Source organism: Mustela nivalis (genome assembly GCF_964662115.1).
Source record: "Mustela nivalis genome assembly, chromosome: 20".
Lineage (NCBI taxonomy): Eukaryota > Metazoa > Chordata > Mammalia > Carnivora > Mustelidae > Mustela > Mustela nivalis.
In genome coordinates this window covers 14,922,279-14,938,654 of record NC_139039.1, presented here as the reverse complement: position 1 = coordinate 14,938,654, position 16,376 = coordinate 14,922,279, and the positions used below count along the sequence as shown (strand labels likewise).

Sequence of the window (16,376 nt, the reverse complement as noted above, 5' to 3'; positions counted from 1 at the left end):
AAAGACATCTGAAATGAGCCTTAGAAAATCATAAAACTAAAACCACAATTAGATACTGATTATTAGGATAGCTAAATTTAAAAGGTAACAAATGTTTCTGAGGATGTGGAGAAATTGGAACTCTCACGCACTGCTGGTGGAAATGCAAAGTGGTACAGCTGCCGTGGAAGAGTCTGGCAGTTCCTCAAGACGTTAAACATAATTACCATGTGATCCAGCAATTCTGTTCCTAGATATAGGCTTAAGAGAAATGAAAACTTAAATTTACACAAGATCAGGGGCGCCTGGGTGGCTCAGTTGGTTGGGCGGCTGCCTTCGGCTCAGGTCATGATCCCATCGTCCTGGGATCGAGTCCCACATTGGGCTCCTTGCTCCGCAGGGAGCCTGCTTCTCCCTCTGACTCTGCCTGCCATTCTGTCTGCCTGTGCTCGCTCTTGCTCTCTCTCGCTGACAAATAAATAAATAAAATCTTAAAAAAAAAAATTTACACAAGATCATGGCAGCTTTATTCATAATAGCTAAAAAGTGGATAACTACCTAAATGTCCAATAAGTGATGAGGGGATAAATAAAATGTGGTGTTACTTGTTCAACGGAGTATTATTCAGCAATAGAAAGTACTGATACATGTCACAACTCTGGAAACATTGCTATGTGCAAGAAGGCAGTCACAAATGGCCATATATATTATGACTCCATTTATGTGAACTGTTCAGAAGAGGCAAATATACAGAGACAGAAAATTGCCTAGGGCTGAGAGGATTGGGGGATAAAAGCTAAGAGGTACAGGGGGGGTTCCTTTTGTGGGAAAGGAAAATATTGTGGTGATGGATGTCCATATCTGACTATACTAAAAGCCAATGAGCTGTACACTCTAAATGAAATGCATTATATTCAGTAGGAGTACATCTAGGGGAATTCGATCTCAAAAAAGTTGTTTTGGGGGGGCACTTGGGTAGTTCAGTCGGTTAAACATCCAATTCTTGATCTCAGCTCAGGTTCTGATTTCAGGATGAGGAGTTCAAACCCTGTGCTGGGCTCCACGTTGGGCATGCAGCCTACTTAAAACAAACTTTCCTTTCCCCTGCAAGAAATAATCTTTTAAAAAAATATCTTAATTTTTTCAGTGTTCCAAGATACATTGTTTATGCACCACACCAATAAATAATCTTATTTGCATTTTTAAAAAGGTTAATAAAAGTAACAAATCGCTTATTCAAAATTCTGGCAAATAAACATCTTATACCAATTCATAAGCTAACGTTCAACTTCCTTATTCCAACCATTTTATGTATCAGTAAAACTAGAAGGTCCTGAAGGACAGGATTTATATATAAACAATGGCAAATTAAATATATGAACTAAGTTCAAGTTCCTTACACCTCATCTACCCAGCAACTTTGCCTAACAGAAAGAGCCCAGAATCAGAGAAAATTTAAAAAGGCCTCTGAAGTACTAAAACAGATGATGATAAAAGTGTGTGTATCTCCCCACCAATCTGCCAGAAGAGTCTCTTAGGCCTTCTTCTGGCCCTTTTGTTATGTGCAAAATTCTCTTCTTTTTTTTTTTTTTGTAAAATTCTAGTAAGAGATTTACAGCTTCCAGGTCTACGGCTGATTAGGAACAGAAAACCACAAAAGACAAGTGGTAGGAATTGGAACCAAGAATAAGAAACAACCTGAAACAGGGTGATGGCATAGAAAATGATATAGCAACAAAAGTCAAACACTAAGGATGAAACTTAAAGTAGGACCCAGAAGAGGAGAGCTGAAACTGGTAGGAGAGTAGAATTTTAGGGACATTTCTCTGCCCTGCCAGATGTCATCATCTAGGAGCATTTAAAAACATGAATTTTGAGTTTCTATACATAGGTTCCTATTGCTCTGTATCTCTGTCAACAGACTAACATTCTTGCCAATGAGTGTGAAACAGTATCTTTTAATTTGCACCTCTACTTTTTTTTTTTTAAAGCAGCTTTGTGTGTGTGTGTGTGAGAGAGAGAGAGAGAGAGAAAGAGAGAAATGCCTAACTCATAAAATCAGGCTTTTATTTGGTTGTTTATATTTTCCCTATATAGTTGTATCAGTTTTCCCTCTTTATGGTCTGTGCTGCTTGGCTGGGTTTTGTTTTAGAAATTTTTCTCCTGGGGTGCCTGGGTGGCTCAGTTGGTTAAATGTTTGTTTCTGGCTCAGGGCATGATCTCAGGGTTCTGGGATCGAGCCCTGGGTCACACTTCCTGCTTAGTGGAGAGTCTGCTTCTCCCACTCCTTCTGTCCTTCCCCCCTGCCCTTGTGTACAGCCTGCTTCTGTCTCAAAGAAATAAAATCTTTAAAAAACTTGTTCTCCACAGAGAGGTCAAAAAAGGCATTTTTGCATTTTTATCCGAGTTTTTTCACACTTCACGTCTTTAATTCACCTAGAATTTGTTATATGACATAATGTAGGGTTCTTTTTTTAAGATTTTAAGTAATCTACACCCAATGTGGGGCTCAAAATCTACAACTCCAAGACCAAGAGTCCCACACTCTTCTGACTGAGCTGGCAGGCACCCTGTGATTCATTTTTGACTTGATTTTTCCTAATGGCTAGTCAGCAGGCTCAGCATTATTATTTATACAGCGCTTCCTTTTGTAAAGACCAGCGTTCTATTTCCTGATTTCTTACCTGCACTGAAACAACCCTGTACACCCTCTCAGATTCCCTTATAATTCTTTTTCTGAAGACGCTGTCTGTCCTCTGAACTGCACTGCGGTCACCGCTGACGGCGCCCTGCCTGGCTAGAGTCTAAGCAGTGGTGGTGGAGCTGCCTGGGCCTCACTACGCCCCGCTGCTCCTCTCCTTCCGGATGTGGATGGAATGCCACATGGTGGGATGGGGGCATCTGGCTTCTTGAGCTGGGGCTGAAGGAAGGATGCACAATCTGGAGACATGCAGGAGTCATCTCGTGGAGTGCACCTTGACCCGAAGGAGAGAGAGAATGAGGGCAACAAGGAAATAAACTGCCAACCTGTTTTTTTTCCTTTTATGAACTTCTCTGAGGTATTTGTCTGCTTTGGCAGAAGCTCCACTTCCCAAGGTAACACATCATAGGTCACCCTGCTTCACAGATTTCTTGCCTGATTTTTTTCCCCCTTCCCCTTATCTATTAGGGCTTGCACAGTCCCTGAATAAAGTGTCAGCATCTTAATCCTTGCCTCAGATTCCCTTCTCACTGGTCTACTGCCCATGCATCAATAAAAGTCTGATTTAATTACGATGAGATATCATGGTAACAGGGAACTGAAGCTACTTTCCTTATTTCTTTTATTCAAAATTATCTATTTTTGATCCCTTCATTAAGCCTGCCATATGAATTTTAAAACTATTCTGTCAAGGCCTATTAAAACTTTGTTTAGATTTAAAAAAAATACTTTATTTATTAATTTGACAGAAAGATCACAAGCAGGCAGAGAGAAAGGGGATGAGCAGACAGCCCAATGCCGGGCTCGATCTCAGGATCTTGAGACCATGACCTGAGCTGAAGGCAGAGGCTTATTAACCCATTAAGCCACCTATTAGATTTTTGACTCAAATTGCATTGAATTTACATATATTTGTAGTCCTCTTTAGAATACTGTTTTTTTTTCACTGATGAAAACGGTATTGACCATTATTTAGGTCTCCCTTATTATTCAATTTTATAATTGTCTAATAATACCTACTTGCTGTTGCTACTGTCAGATATAATCCAAAGTAATTTATATTTGATACTATGCTGGGATTTAAAAAATACCTCCTATGCCAGATTTTTACTTAATACTCTTATAATTTGGAATACTTAAAAACTTTAGTTTATAGAGTCTCTTGGATTTTTCATAGATACTATAGAATGACACTTTTGTTTTTTCCCTTTATAAATCTTATAGTTACTAATGTCATAAATAGTCTGGTCTGCTATAACAAAAATGCCATAGATTGGGGCAGCTTAGGAACAACAGAGGTTTATTTCTCACAGTTCTAGAAGTCTAAGATCAAGATTTCCTGAAACTTAGTAAGATCAAACTCCTCTGATCTACAAGTCTCGCTATTTCTTAAGGTGGGGGACATTTTAAAGTGATGGGGATTAAGCAGCACATTTGTGATCAGTACCACGTCATGTATGGAGGACTGAATCACTATATTGTACACCTGAAACTAATATAACAGAGTATGTTAATCTAGAACTTAAAATTTAAAAAGAAAAATTTTAAAATATGTTTAGAGAGTGAGGAAGGTGGAGCAGGGGGCGGAGGAGAGATAGAATCTTAAGTAGGCTCCACACTCAGCATGAAGCCCTATGTGGGGCTCAATCTTACAATCCTGAGCTCATGACCTGAGCCAAAATCAGATGCTTAACTGGCTGAGCCAAACAGGCACTCTTTCTTTTTTGTTGTCACCTGCATTCCCTGTGACTAAGTGTTAACTTTCTGGAGGCAGTTAGATTTTTTTCGTTGTTACATCTATGCTGCTTTTCTTGTTATTACTACTAGTTTTGCCTTCAACTTGTTTCCTAAATATTCAGCTTGTGCTATGCTTTTGTTTTTAATCTTTTATTTAATTCACATCGCAGTGAGTTGTTTTATAACGTGGGCACATCTGCGTAATTTCTTTCTGTTCCTCAGGGTAAGACTTGTTTTAATTTTGGGTTGTCTATTTCCCAAGCTATGTTTCTCCCTCACTTGCTGTTACTTGCTTGCCATGCTGTTCTCACTTTGTTGCTGAGCTATCAGTCTAAGCCTTCTACTTACTCCAACACACTGTGTGGCATTTATTTTTTATTTATTATTAACATATAATGTATTATTCACTTCAGGGGTGTAGGTCTGTGAATCATCAGACTTACACAATTCACAGCACTCACCATAGCACATACCCTCCCCAATGTCCATCACCCAGCCACCCTTCCCCTCAGCAATCCTCCGTTTGTTTTGTGAGATTAAGTGTCTCTTATGGTTTGTCTTCCTCCCTGGTTCCATCTTTTTTCATTTTTTCCCTCCATATCCCCCATGATCCCTGCCATGCCTCTCAAATTCCTCATAGCAGAGAGATCATATGATAACTCTTTTTTCTCTGACTGACTTATTTTGCTTAGCATAATACCCTCTAGTTCCATCCACGTCGTTGCAAATGGCAAGATTTCAATTTTTGATGGCTGCATAGTATTCCACTGTATTCTTTGTCCATTCATGGGTTGATGGACATCTGGGTTCTTTCCATAGTTTGGCTATTGTGGACATTGCTGCTATAAACATTCAGGTGCACATGCCCCTCTGAACCACTACATTTGTATCTTTAGGGTAAATACCCAGTAATGTGATTGCTGGGTTGTAGGGCAGCTCTATTTTCCACTTTTTGAGGAACCTCCATGCTGTTTTCCAGAGTAGCTGCACCAGCTTGCATTCCCACCAACAGTGAAGGAGGGTTCCCCTTTCTCCACATCCTCGCCAACATCTGTCCTTTCCTGACTTGTTAATTTTAACCGTTCTGACTGGTGTGAGGTGGTATCTCACTGTGGTTTTGATTTGTATTTCCCTGATGCTGAGTGATGTTGAACACTTTTTTGTGTCTGTTGGACATTTGGACGTCTTCTTTGCAGAAATGTGTTCTTATCTGCTGCCCAGTTCTTGATTGGATTATTTGTTCTTTTGGGTGTTGATTTTGATAAGTTCATTATAGATTTTGGATACTAGCCCTTTATCTGATACGTCATTTGCAAATATCTTTTCCCATTCTGTCAGTTCTTTTGGTTTTGTTGACTGTTTCCATTGTGTGCAGCATTTATTAACTCCCACTCTACCACATGTGAGACTGGTTTGTTTTCTGTCAATGAACCACAGGTTTAAAGTCAAGATAGTTTATTTCAATTCTCTTTGTAGACAAGGGAGCAGGTGAGAGGGCTCACAAGGGGGAGTGTGGAGTCTAGAATGCCTATTCACTTCTGAGGACTTTTATGGTTCACTCCATTCCCAGAGGGGAATACTCTGAGACCCTGGACATGTTCCCCAATCAACGTGTTGTCTTAGTTTGGGCAGCCTTGATGCATTCAATTTTGTCCCTATCATTCCCTATTCCTTTCCAATAGCCATTTCCACCACTTCTCAGACAAAAGAGAAACGAGTTCAAAGTCCCACTTTAACTGTCTCCATTCAGAGATACTGGGATATCAAAGAAAATCCTCTGGGCTTTGCTGGCTCACCCACATGGCTTGGAATGGCAGGGTGTACTGAGGAATAGTACCTCACTGTGTCACTCAGTGATCACAGCCCTGCTCTGCCTCTTTTCAGTTACTCATTATTTCCTGTCCTTTAACTTTTTTCTGTTTGTTGTTCTTATCATTATTAGTAGTCAGAAAAAACAACAGGTAATTATCCATTTTCCTTGCTGTTGGCCAGACCACATCTGGAGTAACCTGATGCATTAGGTGGTGATTAAAGGACAAGGCCTACAAAAATATGCTTCCTTTCCATTCACGAGATTGGCAAAAATGACATTTACCCATTGTTACCCCCCGCTTTTTTTTTTTTTTAAAGCAAGGCTATTCTCAAATCCTCTGGTGAGCATGCACATTTATACATCTTCTTTGGAAAGCAACTGACAGTAGCTAACACAATGTAAAGTGATCTGAGGCAAAGACTGCCTAACCTCAGTATCTACTCTTCTCTTTGTTCTCTGTAATTAATCTAACTGTAGCCAAGGCAGTCACGCTTCCAGCTCAAAGACTACACTTTCCAGCTGCCTTAGTTCGGGCTGCAATAACAAGTATCATAGACTAGGTGGCTTTCAACAACAGAAAAACAGAAATTGCTCCCTCACAGTTCTGAAGGTTGTGAAGTCCAAAATCAAAGTGCCAGCCGACTCGATTCCTGGTGAGGATCCTTACCCTGTTTTCAGAAGCATGCCTCTGCACCTCACACAGTAGTGTGTGAGAGACATCATCTCTTTAGTGTCTCTTCTGATAAGGACACCAATCCCACTCATGCGAGCTTTACCAAACTACCTCTCAAAGCCCCACCTCCAGATACCACCACAGTGGTAATTAGGCTTCATATATAAATTCTGGGAGGACACAAATAGTCAGCCCCTAGCACCAGCCTCTCATGAAGCTACAAATGGCCATGAGACTTAAGTTCTGGTCAGTGAGACGTAAGGAGTGTTACGTAGCAACCAGAAAGTTTCCTTAAGGAGGGGACATGCCCTTCAACACTCTCCATTCTGTTTCCTGGAATGTTTATGTGACGACGGCTGCAACTCCAGAAGCCACGTGAGACCCTAAGAACAAGAACTGCTCCCTAGCAACAGCAGAACAGAGTGCTGGAAGATGTGGCAGACTGAAAAAACACCCACAAAGATATAGTCACATCCTAATCACCAAAACCTGTGAATATAACCTTACATGAAAAAGATGGGATTAAGGATTCTGACATGAACAGCTCATCCTACATTATCCTGACAGGCCCTAAATGAGGCAGAGGGAGTTTTGAGAGAGACAGACAGACACAGACACACACACACACACACACACACAGGAAGACAGAGATAGAATGAAGTGATGTGGCTATGGAATGCCAGCAGCCGCAAGAAGCTTAAGAGGCAAGGGACAGATTGTCTCCAAGTTTCCAGAGGGTGTGTGGCCCTGCTGACACCTTGATCTTGGACTTCTGGCCTCCACAGCTGTGAGAAAAATAGACTTCTGCTATTTTAAGGCAGCCAGTTTGTAGGAATTTGTTGCAGCAACCACAGAAAAATAACACAAGTGTCTGATTTCCTAGCAACTTTGTAGAGCTACCGTATCACCCCTGGAGTGCTTATTTCTGGATCTGCCTATACATTAAGAAAAATATAAAAACTGCTACTTTGGTTAAGCCCTTACTTTAGGTTTTCTTTTATATGTATGAAACCTAATGCAGATATCTGATATAAAGAGCATTTGATATATAAATGAAAAACCAAGTCATAAAACTACTACATGATCACCTGTTAGATAAGGAAAACTGTCTAGGAGCTCCACTCTAAGAAGGTGCTCTAATTTTTAAGTAGGTTATGTTCTCCAAATAGCTGGTTTAAGTCATGGGGCAAAATACTTATAGCAAAGTCAGCCAAGGCCAGTGAAACCACAAATGCATCGAGGGTAAAGAAGAAAGTCCTTAAGGAGTTTACGAAAACCAAATCCCAAAGTCAACAGGATCCTAGTAAAATAGCTGAAGATTGAGAAAATAATCAGCAGAAGTTTCTCAAAAGCAACATAACCTACTGCAATGGAACTATCAGCTGGAAAAAAAAGTCAATGGCAACAGGCTTAAAATGAGAAAATCACTGTCATTTACTTAGCAAGCAACAAGTAATTTGTTTTTCAAGTGAGTAACCAAAATTTTGCAGAAAGAGTTTAAAGAGAATCCTTAAGTCAGAACATTAAGACTTTAACAAGCTAATCATATGTAAAAATCTATTAAAGGAAACGTTACCAAAAACAAAGTAAAATTTATTTAACATATAGTACCCTGTATGGGACAGCATTCATCAGGCTGATAAACCATTCACTTTGATATACACCATACATACACAGCAATCACCTGACACATCAAAATATTCCCGAATGTTATGTTTATGTGTACATGCAGCAAACATTTGCAAAGTGTCTATTGTAGGCCAGGCACCAGAGATAAAGAGAGGAACAGCTAAACTCTCTAGCATCAACAGGCTAGCTTAGACAGGCTCAACCAAACAAAATAAAAATTTCTGGGAGCGCCTGGGTGGCTCTGTTGGTTAAGTGCCTGCATTTGGCTCAGGTCATGATCCTGGGATCCTAAGATCTAGCCCCGGGTCAGGCTCCCTGGATCCTGCTTCTCCCTCTCCTCCCTGCTCATGCTGTCTCTCAAATAAATAATAAAATCTTTAAAGAAAAAAAAAATTCTGGGATGCCTAGATGGCTCAGTCAGTTAAGCAGCTGCCTTCGGCTCAGATCATGATCCCAGAGTCCCTGGGATCGAATCCGGCATTGGGCTCCTTGCTTAGCAGGTAGCCTGGTTCTCTCTCTACCTCTGCCTGCCACTGCCTACTTGTGCTCTCTCTCTGACAAATAAATAAATATCTTAAAAAAAATTCTCTATACAAAAAGAGACAAAGGAGAATCCTGGGAAAATATTTAGAGCGCACAAGATAACAGAAACATACTGACATCTATTATCTAAAGATATCTCTAGAATATAGTATGTCTAAAAATATCACTAACTGGCAGTCAATGTTAATAGTGAAGACACATTTTTGAGAAACCCTAAGAAACTATGTGAGTATTTGGGAATATAAAGCTCTAAATTAGCCATCTTTGTTTCAATTGTTAAATGAAGATGGCCTGTAATTATTTTTATACTAACTGACTTCAAATGTAATTTAAAGTTTAATTTTCTGGGCACCTGGGTGGCTCAGTCAGTTAAGCGTCTGCATTCTGCTCAGGTCATGACTTCAGGGTCCTAGGATGGAGCCCCACATCGGGCTCTCTGCTCAGCGGGGAGTCTGCTTCTCCCTCTGTGCTTTCTCTCTCAAATAAATAAATCCTTTAAAAAAGTTGTATTTTCCTGTATTATAACATCAAAAAGTTATTTTTAAGTCTGGGTAAGGAGATATTTATAATACTGATGGTTTTAATAGTTCCAAGAGTTGTAATATTGAGACTGAAGAAACTTTATTCTTTTGAAATTTTAATTGCCAATATAATAAGTATCAATAATACATCCTGCATAAAGAAAAGCTTTTTCAGTCCTTAAATTTTAAGAGTATAAAGGGGTCAGGAGACTAAAAAGCTTAAGAATTTCTATGTTAATGCCTCTGTTCTGTTTAGCCTACATGTAAGATAACAGAGATCATGTAAAGGGTAAGCAGGTTCACACTGCTACAAAGCCATGTATCCTATTCACATCAACTTGTTTTCAGTGACTATTAGTGTCCTATTACAGTAATCCAAGGTACTGATGTTAGAATATGTAAAACAAATCACAATGAAGGTTCGCATACATGTTGTAGAAATCACGAAGTCTTTATCTCCAGATTCATCTATGTCAGTTGGGTGCACCTAGCCCAGACTTTTCATTTGAAGTGACTCTACGCAGTAGGGACAATGACAAGTTCTATTCTAAAAGAGTTGTTCTCTACAGCATTCTAAAACCTTTCTAAGGTGTGATTTTGACTCCATGTGCTTTAATTTCCGTGTAATTTCCAACCTGGGTTCTCGAGCTTCCCTTCTGATTCTAGGGTACAAATATTCTTCTGTTTCTGCTTAAATTAGTCTGGTAGACCTTTCCAAGAGTTATGAACAATGTAGCTCATGTTTTTACTTCTCTTTGCCAACGGTTTCATTAGAATGAGATTACATGTACAGAAATCTTCCAGGAAATAGGGACTCTCCCCCGGTTCAAATCTAACTGTGTAACCTTAAGACTTACATACTTTTTACTTTCTTACATGTAGACAAGGTATATATTGGTCTGTAATTCTAGAACAGGCAGTACTGGGGTGCCTGGCTGGCTCAGATGGAGGAGCATGTAACTCGATCTTTGGGGTTCTGAGTCTGAGCCCAATGGTGGGTGTAGAGATTACGCAAATAAAAAAACTTTAAAAAAGTACGCAGTCTTACTTCCACAATATAATCTGGAAATAGCTATTCTTTTCCAAACTGAAATTCTTTAAGGGTTGATATTCAGCTGTGTGGCAAATACGTTATTTTACTTAACATTATATTACTAAAACTATCCTTTTCACTGGGGAAGGCAGAGCAGACAAACTGAAGGCTCTGAGAAGCCTGGAGGTAGGCATCGCTTGGTGCATCTTCTCAAGGACCAATAGGGCAGCACTACTTCCATCTTTCCACCTACCTACTTTTGACTCTCAATAAACTGAATTGCCAACTCATGGTCACAAGAGGGTGGTGCATCTCTAGTCACTGTTTCTGGTACCCTATTTCAGCAAGAAGGCAGAAAGCACAAAAGACCAGAGAGTACATGCTAGCCTAGTCTATCCATCTTCTAAAAGTTTCCCAGAAGTCTCACTCAGCCACTCCTGTTACATTTCACTAGCCAGCTGAGACGTGCTCCCTGCTGCCCTAATGCATCACTGGCATGTGACTAGAATGTGGGTAGACTCACTGCAAGTGGAATTCCCATTACACCTGAAGGAAATTTTAAATTATTAGTTATCTAATACAGAGTCTGACAAATAGCTCAAAAATGTTTAAAATCACAAATGAAACAACTTTTCAGTTAGCAATAATCGCGCCTCAGATAAACCTCATTGGCTATGATATTGCCACTGCGCAAAGCTGACCAAGTTTAATCCATAAGATAGCTTCCCAGTTTGGTCAGGAAAAAAAATCTACTGAATAGTACAAATCAGTGGAAGGTTCAATTGGAGTTAATGTTGTCTATTTATTACTACTATTATTTTTTAAATCAACACTCAGCTGACGGTTCCAATTCTAAATAGAAATTCTGCTTCATATGCAATCCTTATCATTTACTTTAAATATAAAAATGAAAAGCACCAAAATACAAATATTCTCCAATTCAATTTTTCTTTTAAGGATATATGATTATCTTAAACCAGCACTGATTTTACAAAACCACATGGATGGGTTAAAACAGGATATAGAGGGGCGCCTGGGTGGTACAGTCGGTTAAGCATCTGCCTTTGGGTCAGGTCATGATTCCAGGGTCCTGGGATTGAGCCCCGCATTGGGCTCCCTGCTCAGCAGGAAGCCTGCTTCTCCCTCTCCCAGTCTCACTGCTTGTGTTCCCTCTCTCACTGTGTCTCTCTCTCTGTCAAATAAATAAATAAATAAAATCTTAAAAACAAAACAAAACAAAAAAACAGGATATAGAACATGTATATGTTTCATAGTAATACTCTCTGGGCTTCTAACTACATAGTAGTGAAGAAAGTAGTTCTCAGGCATTGCGATATCCACCCCACCCCCCAAATTTCTATCTCTACTGTAGAGATCCCCTGTTGTTTTGAAACATTTGATTTTTAACTCACACCCTTTCTTCATATTCCTAGCTCACCAAGTGCTCATATTATTTTAAGATCACTTTGGCTTGTCTTCAGGGAGATTATGTGTTAGGATGGCAGAAGTATACAGTTCATCTAATATTTAAAATTCTTAATGTGAAACCCTTTGTGTGTCAGGGGCCCCCTAAAACATCCCCAGGTTTGGTGGTGATTTGCAAAGACCAACAGAACTCAATACAGAATCATACTTACGGTTATTAATTTTTACAACATAAGGATACAAAGTAATATCAGCAAAAGGAAAAGGCACAGGGAAGCAAAGTCCTGAGTATATCAGGGGCAAGCTTCCAAGAGTCCTCTCCCCTGGGTAGGGTGGGGGGGCACCTCAGAGTACACTAAATGCCTTCAGCAATGAGTTCTGACCAGAGTGTGAAATGCTGTCTACCATGGAAAAGTCTACTCATTAGGGACTCAGTGCTCAGGAATTGTAATTGGGAGCCGGTAACATAGGTACTCTCTGCCTAGTATTTACCAGAGGAAAGCATGTGCTCAGCAGAAATCATACCGTTTGTGTAACAGTTTAGGCACACTGAGTCATTCTTAAGAGGGGATGGTGGGAACCTTCCCCAAATTCAAGTTTCCCAGACACTGTCCAAGGGCGACCTTGAAATGAGGCCTTTCTACAGATAGTGGTCTCAGGACTGCTATGTCAACCCTTTTCTGTACACCTTGTGATCCTATATGTAATGGCCATGAGTGATTTTTAATGTTACTTAGCACTGAAACTTTAATTATCTCTAGGATATAAGACCAAGTTTAAACCTGTACAGTGAATGACTGTGGGGATGGTAAATGCGTGGCAGGAGGCTGTTACTGTTGCACGCAATGCTGTATTATGTATCCATTCAAATTTGTTGCCTTCCTCATTCATTTAAGACATATTCTTTCTTGCTGCTATGAACCAAAGCTATCTTAGGAAGAGAACTGAGAAAACAACAATTTGGGAATGACATTCACATAAAATAGGAAAAACGAACTATATTCCCTTCTACCCATGTTTTAGGAACGCAGAATATATAAATGTACTAAGATTTCTTTTAACAGGTGACGTTCTATTTTTGTGCTGGTGTCCATTGCCAGAGCCATAATAATGAAAAGCAACTGAATTTGGTTTTGCCGGAGTCAGTACACAAATTTTCTTTCCCCTCTATATATACATAAATAATCGGCTCTAAATATAAAGTATCTAAAATATTTTATAGGTATTTTTTAAAAAATAAAAAAAATTATTACAGGTAAATTCATCTGAGGAAAGCCACAGAACAGACTGATCTGTTAAACAAGTAAGATTAAATGAAGTTAAAAATCCTACAGACCTAAGTTAATATAAGTAGGGTACCTTTCTTCCTATAGTTAAAGGTGCTTCCATAAATGACATTTGATCTTTTTTTAAATTTTTAAAATTCAAGTACAGTTAACACGCACTATATTAGTTTCACATGTACAACAGAATGACTCAACAATTCTCTACATCTGTGTTTAAGGTATTCGTAATCCCCTTTATCTATTTCATCCTGCCCCCACGACCCCCCAGCCCTTGAGTAACCACCACTTTGTTCTCTGTATTTAAGAGTCTGGTTTTTCATCTATTTTTTTCTTTGTTCATTTGTCTTGCTTTTGAAATTCCACTTGTAAGTGAAATCATATGGTATTTGTTTTCTCTATTTCACTCAGCATTATACCTTCTAGGGCCATTCATGTTATTGCAAATGGCAAGATTTCTTTCTTTTTAATGGCTGAGTAATATCCCACTATGTATGTACCACATCTTCTTTATCCATTCATCTGTAACTGGCCACTGCAGCTGCTTCCATTTTAATAATGCTACAATAAATAAAAGGGTGCACAGATCTTGTTTAATTTGTGTTTGTTTGTTTTTGGGTAAATACTCAGTAGTGAATTACCGGATCACAGGATAATTCTATTTTAATTTTTGAGGAAACTCAAAACTCACCACAGTTTTCCACACGGGTTGCATCAATTTACATTCTCACCAATGGTGCACAAAGTTTCCTTATTCTCTACATACTTGCCAACATTTGCTATTTCTTGTGTTTTTTACTTTAGCCATACAGTTACAAGGTTCTTCCATAAATAATAAATGGACAGCTGCCCCCCCCCCTTTTTTTTAAATGTAAGGAAGCAAACCTTTCCTTTCAGTTCAGAAACAGTCAAGTGTCTGTGTGCAAAGCAATTTCAAGCCTGGAAACATACATAAGAATAAATCATACTCTGTTGAAAGAAAAAAAAAACGAGGTACATGCATGCACGTAAGTCAAAATCTATTACTCAAGGAAAAGTTTTAGAATGTTATACCAATGATCCCATTTTAATAAAAAGAATATACCAAAAATACCCCGTTCCCCAACACATGTTTTTTGCACATCAGGAACAAGGAGTGAAAAAACTGTTTGTCTCTGTGGTAGGAGGGCTGTGGATGGGGAAGGCGGGTGCAATACTGAAGAGCATTTGTGTTCTTGCCCCTACATTTATAAATGTTCAAATTTTTTAAAAGATTTTATCTATTTATTTGACAGACAGAAATCACAAGTAGGCAGAGAGGCAGGCAGAGAGAGAGGAGGAAGCAGGCTCCCTGCTGAGCAGAGAGCCCGATGCAGGGCTCGATCCCAGGACCCTGGGATCACGACCTGAGCAGAAGAAAGACGCTTTAACCCACTGAGCCACCCAGGGGCCCTTTAGAGTATATTACTTTTTAAATCTGAAAAATTAATTTTAAACTTCAAAAAAAAATCCAGATGGCAGTAACTTAATTATAAAAACAATCACAGAGCTATATCCATATAATGGAATTTTACTCAGCCATAAAAAGGAATGAAGTACTGATACATGCTACAACATAGAAGAATCTTAACATTTTATGCCAAGTGAAAGAAGCCAGAGAAGAAAGGCTATATATTGAGTGATTTCATTTATATAAAATGTCTAGAATAGCCAAATCTATAAAGAAAGCAGATTAGTGGTTGCCAAGGAATGAGGGAGGGGAGAATGGAGAGTGACTGCTAATAGGCAGAGTTTCTTTCCCAGGGTGATGAAAATGTGTGAAATACTGTTGTAGCCCAATGGAGTTAGAACAAAATTATTTAGTGGATTTGAATCTTACCCAATCATTTCTCTTTAACATAGACAGTTCTCACTTGGTCTTAGTTTCCATATGCACGAATTTCAGTCACTAAGTTTTAGTTAAACTGGGTCTCCAACAACATGGTTCAAATTTAAGTCACCACAGTATATTTACTGTAATTAAAAAATTTGCTGACATACATATAACTACATAAACAAAAGATGCAGCATCATGATCAATAGCCAATCAATTTTTTTTTTTTAAGATTTTACATATTTGTTTGTCAGAGACACAGCAAGAAGGGAACACAAGCAGGGGAAGTGGAAGAGGAAGAAGCAGGCTTCCTGCCAAGCAGGGAGCCTGATGTGGGGCTCCATCCCAGGACCCCGGGATCATGCCCTGGGCCGAAGGAAGACACTTAACAATTCAGGCACCCCTGAAATAATTTCTTTCAAAATCTTTTAGGGATGGGTCATAGCACATTTGTTATTAGTTTATACCCAGACAGCAAAGTGTTATAGCTGTGTTGCCCCCTTACCTTTTAACAATAAACTCATGTGACGTTTTACAAAAATGGATACTCAAAAGAGGGATTTGGTCAACAATGATGAAACTGCAGCAAAGAAAAGGAAAAGTGGTAAAACTGGAAATGAAATTCAAGTAACAAATATATAGAAGAAATGGCTGACTGTGGGATGTGGATACTGCTGCCCTTGGAGAGACTCTAGATACGCAGCCAGGAAAAACACAGACTAAGTGACATAAATAAGTATGGAAATTTATTGACATACACGAGGAAAAGTGGTTGCAGGGAAAAGAATGAACATATCCCAGAAGAAGTGACACTGGCAAAAATCTCAGTAAAGAAATTCTTAGAGACATAACACTGAAAGCACAAAGGAGAAATCTGATGTTGGAAGCTGATCCAAACTTAAGAAAAAAGGTAAATCAGAATCTTAGAATATTCCTCAAAGTAGCATTTCTCAAAATGCAGTCTGGAACTTCTAGATAACAAGACTTGTGATATCTTTAAAAATGTAGATTTCTGAACCTACAAAGCCTTAATCAGTCTCTGGGGTGGAATTAAGGAACCTGAACTTTTTCTTTTCTTTTTCTTTTTTAAAGATTTTTATTTATTTATTTGACAGAGCTCACAAGTAGGCAGAGAGGCAGGCAGGCTGAGAGAGGCAGGAAGCAGGCTCCCCGCTGAGCAGAGAGCC

The 16,376-nt window shown here is 39.1% G+C and overlaps 1 protein-coding gene across 1 annotated transcript in view; it reads right to left on the bottom strand.

Annotated features, from left to right (window-relative positions):
• PPP2CB (protein phosphatase 2 catalytic subunit beta) overlaps nt 1-16,376 on the bottom strand; it is a 37,041-nt gene that overhangs the window by 12,817 nt on the left and 7,848 nt on the right. The window lies entirely within an intron of this gene.